The sequence below is a fragment of the Amblyraja radiata genome, chromosome 14 (assembly GCF_010909765.2).
Source record: "Amblyraja radiata isolate CabotCenter1 chromosome 14, sAmbRad1.1.pri, whole genome shotgun sequence".
NCBI lineage: Eukaryota > Metazoa > Chordata > Chondrichthyes > Rajiformes > Rajidae > Amblyraja > Amblyraja radiata.
In genome coordinates, this window is record NC_045969.1 from 55,181,230 (window position 1) to 55,191,642 (window position 10,413).

A 10,413-nucleotide genomic window follows, 5' to 3' on the forward strand; every position below is an offset into this window, starting at 1 on the left:
GAATCTCTCTCCTGTCAATCACGCCCTGAAAGCCACACCTTTTCCGGTGGGATTGGGAGGGGTTATAAAACCCGGAAGTGTGGATGTGGCTCAGTCTCTGCATGATGGGGGAGGGAGAGGTCATGACTCTGTCTGAGCTGTGAATCAACTGAACACACTGAATGCCTACTGAACTGTGAGTTTGGTGTTTTGTGTGGTTTTATGGTGGTTTCACCCTGCATGAAATGGTATGAAGCTGAATTTGAATTTGGTGGCCTTGGACCCTGCTTGAAGTGGAATAAAACTGCACTTGAATTTGGCGGCCTTGCATCCTGCTTGAAGTGGTATGAATGCAACGAATTTGGTGGCCTTGCACCCTGCTGAAAGTGGTATGAAACTGCACTTGAATTTGGTGGCCTTGCACCCTGCTTGAAATGGTAGGAACATGGATTTGAATTTGGTGGACTTGCACCCTGCTTGAAATGGTAGGAACATGGATTTGAATTTGGTGGCCTTGCACCCTGCTTGAAATGGAATTTCAAGGAATAGTCACGAGTCAACTGCCAGCCCACCAGCCGTGAGTGAGCTGCCAGCAGATCAGGCTTGAGGGACTGAGCTGCCACCCCAAGAACCCATACCAGCACTCCAGAAAGCCACCCCATTGGCCACCAATATTGGATTTGGTGGAGAGGTGGAATATTGCGTCGGGGGACCAGCCCTCCCGTGTGAACATGGGACCCAACGCGTCCCACTTAGTCTAGTTTTCTATGTATCTATGTTTCTACCAACGTCTTATACAACTGCAACATGACCTCCCAACTTCTATACTCTGACTGATGAAGGTGCGGAAGGTAAGACCCCCCCCCCCCCCGGTTCTTCCTCCTGGGCCCTTCGTCCAGCGACCGCCGCCATCTCCCGCCATCTCCTCTCCGGGCAGATTCCCGGTTCCACCAGTCAGACCTGGCATTCCAATCGTACAAAGCAATTAAAACACAAAGCATTAAAATACATTCATCAGCAGTGAATTAAAATCCCAATTCTTTACTAATCCCAAACCCTTGAAAAAAATTTTTTTTTCAATTCTGCAAACTGTGTGGAAGATCCTGCCTCCCCAACAATGAGTGACCATTTACAATCCACAACTCTCTGCTCCATTGGTGTGTGAAATATTGATCTTGTGCACAGAGACATTACCCATCTTGTCCGTGGCGCTCAGTCTGGTACGTTTAAACTCTTTCCACAGCTGACATTTGACAGCAGCATCCGGGTGCTCCCTCTCAACCTGCTGCAGAAAGAACAAGATCCATGATTGTTTGATTTAATCTCTGATTTGTTGTCAGCGCATGCTGCTGAAGTATTGCTCTTGCTGCAACCCACCACCCTTAATGCAGCGGCATATTTTCGTATCTTTCAGGTAATTAGCACCCTAGCCACTAAATGAATGCGAATGGTTGAAGGGGGTGTCTTCTAAACGCATGCGAGCTCACTCACAGAGACCTTCAGAGCTTCTCTTCAAAACACAGTCTTTTGATGAATAAATGCTTTATTGTTGATAGAAAACAGTAAGATACATCCAAACTTTTTTCGACTCGTTATTACAATCTTCTTCGAACTCCAGCTTATCACTTCTGCTTAAGCATCTAAGTTCCAAACATGCCCAAAAACTCGTCATAAATCCCACCCACAATATAACGGGCAGTCTAAAATTTAAAGGCACATGCCATCATTAATGACAGGCAAAACAGGCCAAATGGCCACTGCATAGTGGCCCCTAATTGTTCCAAGTATATAACGAGGCAATTACTAATAAACATTTAAAAAGTAGCCATGAAGGCTTAACATATATCAAAATCAAAAGGTCAGGGAATAAAACCCTGTGGCTCCTCGTCGGGAAATTAAACCCCGGTCTCCCGCGTGACAGGCAGGGATACTAATCACTCTACTAACGAGGAAAAAAATAGCATGCACTTTAAATCCGCAATCAGATTTCTTCATCGACTCTTCCATCTTCACTTTCGCCTTCTAGAAGCAAGCACAACTTGGTTATTAATCTTATTACAACAGTGGTTTTAGTTCAAAGTCGTATCGTGCATACCAAACCCTTAAAATCAGGCATGATACCCAGTATATGGTCCAAAAGATAATAGTCCAAACCTTTGATGGCATGAAACGTCTTCCTCCATGTCCGATCAACTTATTGATGTGTTGTAACAGTAAAGTTGAAACAGTGATTGGTAGAATAAGTGCCATAAAGATGGTATTTCTACCACAGTTGTTATATTTGTTTCAGGCTATTCCTTTTTTTCTTCCGAAAACTTTTTTTTTTTAAATTGATAATATTGTTAATAGTTTTATTTGGGATTATAAAAATCACAGAATAAATAAAAAACATCTATGCAAAGCTAAGATAAATGGAGGATTAGCACTTCCAAACTTTTTATATTATTTTTGGGCTGTTCAGATTAAGAATATTAATTTCTGGTGGGTAAATATGGATCATGAACCGACATGGTTAAATATAGAAAAGGAAGACTGTCTACCTTTCAATGTAGGTTCGATAATTTTTGCACCAACGGAAGTACAAAAAAAAAATTATAAAGACAACCTAATAATATATAATAATAGACGTATTTGGAAACAAATAGTTAAGACTCTACATTTGGATAATCTCTCATTTAGATTACCAATTATGAACAACCCATTGTTTAAACCTGCTATATTAGATGGGGGGTTTAAACAATGGGATGATTTAGGAATTACAAGGATAGAACACCTTTATAGAAAAGGAAAATTTCTTTTATTCCAGGAGTTACAAGATATTTATGGATTGTCTCCACAACATTTGTTTAGGTATTTACAAATTAGAGATTATATTAAATCCAATACACAAGATTATAAAAATAAAGAAGCAGGATTGTTAGACGAACTGTTTAATTTATATCCAAATACAGAAAAATTAATAGCCTATATATATAACATCATTTTGGATAAGGAGAATCCAATAACGGAAATATATCGTCAAGCATGGGAAAATGAAATGGGATTGGCTATAACAAAAGAAAACTGGGAAGAAAGTCTACAACGAATACACCGGTGTTCATTAAATGCCAGACATATATTGATACAATTTAAAGTATTATATAGGTTACATTATTCGAAATCTAAATTAAATAGTATTTTTCCGAATCTCTCCGCTATTTGTGATAAGTGCAAGAAAGCAGAGGCAAATTTAATACATAGTTTCGTTACATGTCCTAAATTGAATTATTACTGGACAGAAATTTTTAAAGTTATTTCTGAAGTCATCAAAGTTAAATTGGACCCTAACCCAAAGCTAATAATATTTGGGATTCCGGATTTACATCTATCACTTACAGTAAATCAAAGAAATTTCTTTGATTACTGTTTGATAATTGGGAAAAAAATCATATTGAAATTTTGGAAGGGAACATTATCCCCCACAACCAAAATGTGGGCAACAGAGATGATGGAGACGTTACATCTGGAAAGAATTAGATTTGTCCTATTGGACAAGTATAATTCTTTTGAACAGACATGGTCTCCATATATACAGTATTTAGAGAAGTAGCTATTCTTGGCAACATAGCTCGGCGTGCACCCTGCGGGATTTGGTGAGAATAATTCATTTTTATATTGGAATTAACATGTATGTCTTTATTGATACTATCACTTGTAGTAGTGTTATTAACAATACATATTGTGGTTTTTCATTTTTTTTTTTTTTTTTTTTTTTTTTTTTTTTTTCGTTTCTCTTTTCTTTCTTATATATAATCAAATTATTATTTAATCACTCTCTTAATGATTTATAACTGTTCTATTCTTTTTCTATCATTATTTCTAAAAAAATAGTAGATAAGTATTACTAGTGTTTTACTTAATGCAAATTGAATTAATTTGATATAAAGTTGTTTGAAGCATTGTAATTGATTACCTTTAATAAAAAAATATATATAAAAAAAAGAATAGTATAAACAAACAAACTACATACATATATACATATAACCGTCGCTCAGTGGACGTCAGGAAAGGCTTGGGAGTATAGATAAGATTTTGGTCTTGACTTAAAGGAGTCGATGGAGGGGGCAGTTCTGATGGGAAGGGGGATGCTGTTCCACAGTCTAGGAGCTGCAACCGCAAAGGCACGGTCACCCCTGAGCTTATGCCTAGACCGCGGGATATTCAGTAACCCCAAGTCGGCCAATCTGAGGGACCTGGAGGTGGAGTGGTGGTTGAGAAGACTTTTTATGTAGGTGGGGGCAAGCCCATTGAGGGCTTTGTAGCCATAGAGGAGGATCTTGAAATGTATACGGAACCACACAGGGAGCCAGTGGAGAGAGGCCAGGATCGGGGTGATGTGGCCCCTTTTTCGGGTGCCCGTCAGGAGTCTCGCTGCGGCGGTTTGGACCAGTTGCAGGCGGGACAGGGAATAACAGGATCTTTAGCAATAAAGTTCACCATTAAGTTTGATTTAATGTCCGAGTCATTAGCAAAGATTTCAAATCCCAGCTCAAGCTTTGGCCATTCTCTGTCTGGCTTGCAAAGAGATTTTAGTTCATTGGTCCATTTCTTCTTGCTTAAGAAACGGTTCACTGTCAATTCTCTGGAAACTTCATTTGCAGAATTTTCTTCTGTGTCAACATACTTCAGTTGCACCACAGTTGTAACTCACGATGCTCTTTCCATTGGCAGATCGTCTTTGTCCAAATCCAACTCTCTGGTTTCTTTGGCTCTATCATCTAGTGGAATGCTTTCACAATTGTCACTGTTCCACTTAGAAAGTGTGAATCCTCCCTTATTGCAAAGAGAAGTCAAATGTTCTATTGGTAGAATCGCTTTCTGCTCAGTAGACCTGGATTTTAAGCAATCATCCTTGTAGAAATTATTCTTCAAAGAGATTCTTCTTTCATGAAATTTACTCTTCTCGCCAAACTTGTGTTTCAAAGTCTGGGTACGTTGCTCTGCCATACTACGATTATTTGGCTGATTAACACTTTCTTGTTTGAAAGGTAAGTCCACACAACAGTGTCTGTCAGTTTTCACTGAGTAGTTCATAACATCCATGAACTTCAACTCTTCTTTCGACATCTCTCCCGATTCCTTGCTGGTACTTTCATTAGAGTCATGATTGTATGGCTTCATCACCGACTTTTCTAATTTATCAGTAGACATTTGATTAATAGCAACAGCAGGACAGTTCTTCTGATTTCCGATTTCGTGGTTCCTTTTCAAGGAGCCATAGATAACCCATCCAAGTCGTGTTTTCATAGCATACTGTCCTTCACCTTGGCTCCTAACAATCTGTATAGGTTCCAAAGCCTTCAAAACATTCATTCCGATAAGTAGATCAACACTAGAATTTATTTCAGTTATCTTGACATCCTTCAGGTAAGGCCATTGGTTTATGTCTTCATATCTTGGTATATTTTGACGACCAACCGGCATAGTTCCATGCGTAAACACTTCAGATATTGGTATGAAATGATCTTCATCCAAACTGGATATCTCCATACTCGTAATGTAATGACTCATGCTCTCGTTATCTTTATTCATGGTACGTAATCGAATCTTAGTCTCTTCTCCTGTGATATTCAATCTTCTCGTCAGGCTTTCTGTACAAAAGGTAGTCGAACCTCCGTGATCCAGGAAAGCATATGTTTGCAACACTGCATTCGTCTTGCTGTTCCTTACTTGCACTGGTAAGATAGAAAAATTACAAGCTTCTACCCCGACCCCAATTTGAGCAGTTATTTGAGGCGAGGTGCTAGCATTTCTAGTGGTTGGTTTCTTGCCCTTTTCTGTTTGTTCTGGTTCATCTTCTTCTACCCAATGCTCTGGTAGCTCTTCTTCAATGTGAAGTGCTTCAGGATGATATTGATTGCACTTATAACAAATTATAGGACTCTTACAGTCTCTTACCATATGTTCCTTTTTCAAACATCCAAAACAGGTTCCCTGCTCAAGAACTTCAAGAACTCCATCTTGTCTTCATATTTTTTTCATCTTGAAGCTTCGACACCATCTTATGGTGTGACCAACTTCATCGCATAATAAACAAAATGCTATTTGCTTGCTAGTAGACACCTTTCTTTTTCTTCCACCTGTCTTTTCCACAGGTATGGTCGTGATAGCAAAACTACTTCTCTTAGATTCAGATCTTTCTTCAGTTTTGGAATAGGTAGAACCTTTGTTAGTTGCCATCGGTTTGAAGTCTTCAATATTCCCGTAGTGTGGCTCTAACATGTACCGTACTTCCCTGTCCAAGAATTCCACCAGTTCTGGTAGCCTGGCTACTTGGTTCCTTTCCTGCCCAACCTCTCCCTGTAGCTCAGGCCCTCAAGACCTGGCAATATCATCGTGAATCTCCTCTTGCACTCTTTCCAGCTTAATGGCATCTTTCGTACAGTTGGTTGACCAGAACTGAGCATAGTACTCCATGTGTGTGCTTCGTGTATTAAAGATTATTAGAAATAAAGATAGAAGTGCTGTACTTCACATCATAAAATATCTGCGGCAATTGTACAGATAAATTAGAACAAAATAAATGAATACAAATAAAATTGAACAGAGTGACTTCTGTCGGATACTCACGTGGCATTACTGCTAAGGTGATATTGCAGATCGCAGCTCTGATCTTATTTTTCGAGGTACAAATGAAGAAGCCAGATGTCTTGGCTGAAATATTTCTTAATGTTAAACCATCTGTCTCTGAAGATTAAAATAATAAATATTTTAGAATATTTAATTCAGAGTTAAGTTCGTCATCCTCAATCATGATTTTTCCTCTAATTGTGTTACTTTGCTGATGATGTGGTCATCTCTCAAAATTAAGCTGTGCTTGAAAATTTAGAGGTAAGTAGGCCTTCCGATGACTTTTATTAAAATTATTGATGATATCACAATTCGCACTGTTAAATTGTCTTTTTATTTATTTTTCATGCTTTAAAATCGAGCAATTCATAACTGGCAATCTAATTGTTGAATATAGGAGCAAAGAGTTAAGTTGAGTATAGGAGCAAAGAGGTTCTTTGTGCCTGGAGTATTGTGTGCAGTTTTGGTCCCCTAATTTGAGGAAGGACATTCTTGCTATTAAGGGAATGCAGTGTAGGTTTACAAAGTTAATTCCCGGGATGGTGGGACTGTCATATGCTGAGAGAATGGAGCGGCTGGGCTTGTATACTCTGGAATTTAGAAGGATGAGAGGATATCTCATTGAAACATTATTGAGGGTTTGGACATGCTAGAGGCAGGAAACATGTTCCCGATGTTGCGGGAGTCCCGAACCAGGGGCCACAGTTTAAGAATAAGGGGTTAGGCATTTAGAACGGAGACGATGAAACTCTTTTTCAATAAGAATGTTATGACGTTTTTAAAAAGTGTCTTTAAGAATGTTCTAGATCATTGGTTTTGCTTGTTCATGGCAGATTTTACATCAGAGTAAATATAGTGGGGTGTTAGCAGAAGTTAAGAAAAGATCATTTCAAAATTACTGGTGTTTTAAGTTTATTTTGCCTGAAAGTGGAAACCCTTTCATTTAACAGCAGAGGTGTGGATTGGTGATGTATCCACAAGGACCACATACATAAAGAAAACTCTCACAATAGGTCCAATTCGCCAAGGTGTAGAGATTGAAATGGAAATAATAGAAATGAGAGCACTGATATAATGCTGTATTAGATTACCCAAGAACTGGGTGCGATCAATGATTGATTGAAACATGGAAACAGGCCCTTCGGCCCACCGAGTCCATGCCGACCGGTTCACACTAGTTCTGTTATCCCACTTTCTCATCCACTCCCGACACGAGAGGGATAATTTACAGAGGGCCAATTGACCTACAAACCCGCACGTCTTTGGGATGTGGGAGGAAACACACACGATCACAGGGAAAACGTGCATACTCCACACAGACAGTACCCAAGGTCTTTGGCGTTGTGAGGCAGCAGCTCGACCTGCTGCACCACTGTGTGCCCCAATAAGTTATTCTCATGACTGAAATAAAATCACAAGTTGGTATCTGCTTCATGAGGGACACATTGTGTTAAACAGCTGTGCGCTAAGTCAGATCACACGCAGGTTTTGATGAATATTTACAAGGCTACGAACCCTGAATGGACATTTGAGGCAGTTCCCGTGGCTGATTCATGGGGCAGTAGTTTTGCCAGGAGTACACTGGGGCAGGCGACCCTTCCTCCGAGTGGCACATCAGTTTGACAGTCTCCCCATATTCTGCTTTGCCCTCTATTTTGCAAATGGGCGGCGTTGGAGGAACTGCAATTCAAAGACAGAAGTTTGTAAGTTCATGTCATAGGAGCAGAATTAGGCCATTCAGCCCATAGTCTACCCTGCATTTCGATCATGGCTAAAGATAGATACAGAGTGCTGGAGTAACTCAGTGGGACAGGCAGCATCTCTGGAGAGAAGGAATGGATGACGTCTCGGGTCGAGACCATTCTTCAGACTGATGATCATGGCTGATCTATCCTTCCCTCCCAACCCCATTCTCCTGCCTTCTCATCATAACCTTTGACACCCTTACTAACCAAGAACCTACCAATCTCTGCTTTAAAAATACCCAACAATTTGACCTCCACCATCATCTGAGGTAATTCCACAGATTCACCACCCTCTGACTAAAGACATTTCTCCTCATCTCCTTTCTAAAGGTACATCCTTTTATTCTGTGGCTGTGCCCTCTGGACCTAGAATCTCCCACTAGTGTAAAAATCCTCTCCACATCAACTCTATCCAGGCATTTCACTATTCGGTACGTTTCAATAAGGTGCCCCCTCATCCTTCTAAACTCCAGCGAGTACAGGCCCAGTGTTGTCAGACGCTCACCATATGTTAACCAAAATCATCCCCAGGATCATTCTTGTAAACCTCCTCTGGCCTCCTTCCTCAGATATGGTGCCTTCCTCAGGACTCCTTATTCAGACATGGTGCCCAAACCCCGCGTCAGACCCCGTCTCACCCGTCCCGACGTAGTGCAGCCCATGGAGTGCAGCAGCAGCACCTCGCCCGTGGCCCCGTCGGTCGGCAGCCCAGCCAACTGTCTGACCTTCGGACCTTCATTTACCGCTGACACCACTGATACATCGGTTCATGAGTTGGATGGGGAGCCGGACTTTGCGTGCGACGTCGCGCGGCCCGGGCCGAAACTCCTCAGCTGGTCCGCCGACTGGGCTTTGTGTGCAGTCCAGCACCCGGGCTAACTCATCATTCACCCAGCCATGGCCAAGTCGATCAATGAATTGCTGTCTGAATTTGCCCCTTATTTTGACCGTTTGTCCCTTATTTGGGAGTGAGTGTAACCAAGAGATTCACACGATATGTAATCCAAGATCATCTTTAATCGATATGCAAACTATAGCAGTACAGTAGCTTGTTAGTTGTCAGAGCATCCTGACTGCTTCCAGAACTGAGCAGTGTAGGAAGTGGGTGTTAATATAAATGGCACAGTAAGGTGGGGTTAGTGATGCTAACCTATATGATTGGTTGTCATGCATAAACCAATCTACAGTTGGCAACCCTCATTACATCCCTACTTTTGTATTCAAGTCCTCACAAAATAAATGCTAACATTGCATTTGCCTTCCTTACCACCGATACAAATGAGCATTTGGGAATCCTGCACCAGCACTCCCAACCTAAGTCCCTTTACACCTCTGATTACTGAATCCTCTCCCCAATGAGAAAATAGTCTACGCCTTTATTACTACTACCAAAATGCATGACTCTACACTTTGTTACGTTGTATTCCATCTGTCACTTCTTAGATAGACACAAAAAGCTGGAGTAACTCAGCGGGACAGGCCGCATCTCTACTTCTTCTTCTTCTTCTTCTTCTTAAGCCCTTTGCTCCTCTAGGGAGCATAGGCCATTGACAAATGTCCTCCACCTCACTTGGTTGTTGGCAGTTCTTTCGAGATCTCCCCAGTTGAGATGTCTGCCTGGACACCTCTTCTCCAGCTGTTCCTGGGGCAACCTCTTTTCCTTTTTCCTTGGGGGTTCCATTTCAGGGCTTGTCGGGTGATGTTTGTGGCAGGTTTCCTGAGGGTGCGTCCAATCCAACTCCATTTTCTCCTTCGAATTTGTAAGTCAATGGGCTCCTGACTTGTTCTTTTCCACAGGTCCACATTGCTTACTTTGTCTCTCCAGCAGATGTTAAGTATTCTCCTAAGGCAGGTGTTAATGAATGTTTGTAGCCTGTTTGCAGTGTGTTTTGTGGTTTTCCATGTCTCTGATCCATACAGCATCACCTGTTTCACATTTGAGTTAAAGATGCGTATGTTGCTGGTGATTGAGATGTGTTTTGAGCTCCAGATCTTTCTGACCATGTTAACCATCACGCTAGCCTTATTGATTATACTTTTTATGTCTGCCTCAGCCCCTCCAGTGATGTCCACAACACTG

The 10,413-nt window shown here is 41.1% G+C and overlaps 1 long non-coding RNA gene across 1 annotated transcript; it reads right to left on the minus strand.

Annotated features, from left to right (window-relative positions):
* Positions 1–6,641: 6,641 nt before the first annotated feature.
* LOC116980801 lies at positions 6,642–8,335 on the minus strand. Its single transcript, XR_004414066.1, has 2 exons — positions 8,104–8,335; positions 6,642–6,705 (listed from the first exon to the last, which is right to left on the minus strand). It is a non-coding gene; the product is annotated as an uncharacterized LOC116980801 (long non-coding RNA).
* Positions 8,336–10,413: the final 2,078 nt, after the last annotated feature.